A 1,345-nucleotide genomic window follows, 5' to 3' on the forward strand; every position below is an offset into this window, starting at 1 on the left:
AGAGAGAGAGAGAGAGAACAGTTATTAAGATGGCAATGGGCACAGAAAATTAACCTGAGAGTCACAGAAGGTATCAGATTTGATGGCTTTCTCCTGACACTCTCATGGAACTAATGAGAAATAAGGCCTACTAAGGGGCCAGACTAAACAGGGAACCCTTACTTTGTTGTTCACACGCATGGCACCTCAGGGAGAGGACTAAATTTTATGTGCAAAGTCATTCACCTGTGGGCCTTTAATGGCATGTGACTTCACTAGAGTTTTCGTGAGACTGATTTGTCTCAAATCAGCCAAACTGTCTCAGTTAATTTCCCTTGTGGCCAAGAGCACAGCTGGTCAGACGAAGCTCTACCAAACACTATGCCAAGCTAACTTTTCATATAAGGTTGGAAACTCGACTTAGGACTCAATAGCACCATGAGTTAGCTATGTGGGTTGAGGGGGAGGAGGGCCGGACAGGACAGTCAATGAACATGTCTATAAAGAAAGCCTCCTCTCTCTGTCGACCTGACGAGTTTGTATTCATGCTCAGATGCCGAGGAGCTCAGAAGTTGGGTGACTGTGACCAGTGATAGTCATGTATATAGAGATTAGAAATGCATGTGAAAACGTCTCAATGTCAAGAGCCCTGGAATGAATTTTTCTGTATGAAACTGTGTGTTTTGACAACGCAGTGGAGATCTTTTTTAAACGTTGGAACCTCATTTAATTTTATGTCTTATAGAGTTTATAATGAGTAAAAGATTATATAAGTGTAATAATTCATCTGTAAACCTAGAAATGTACAGCCAATTTTGAAAGAGATGTACCCTAGCTCAGAAAAATGTTATTGAATAGGTTAATGCTGTTGTAATGAAATGCTTCTTTTAATTAAAATAAAAAATAAATAAATAAACAAAAAAAAGCCTCCTCTCAATAGTGCTGAACATATCATTTGCTTTTCAAGAAGATTTCTTTGCTCTTAGATGATAACCAGCTAATGGCAACCAGAAAACAGCATATTATAAGTGCAAAGTTAAACTTGGCTTGAAAGAAAGAAAAGTTGGGGCTGGAGAGATGGGTCAGTGGTTAAGAACACTGTCCATAACTCCAGTCCTTAGGGGATCTGACAGCCTCTTCTGACCTCCACGGGTATTGCACGACACGGGTGCACTTACCTACATGCAGACAATACATGCATACACATAAAATAAAAATAATAAATAAAAATCTGGTGGCACACGCCTTTAGTCCCAGCACTCGGGAGGCAGAAGCAGGCAGATCTCTGTGAGTTCAAGGCCAGCCTGGTCTACACAAAAAAGACCAAAATAAATAAATAAATAAATAAATAAATAAATAAATAAAT

This window comes from Nannospalax galili, unplaced genomic scaffold (genome assembly GCF_000622305.1).
Source record: "Nannospalax galili isolate Female #2095 unplaced genomic scaffold, S.galili_v1.0 scaffold415, whole genome shotgun sequence".
Taxonomy (NCBI): Eukaryota; Metazoa; Chordata; class Mammalia; order Rodentia; family Spalacidae; genus Nannospalax; species Nannospalax galili.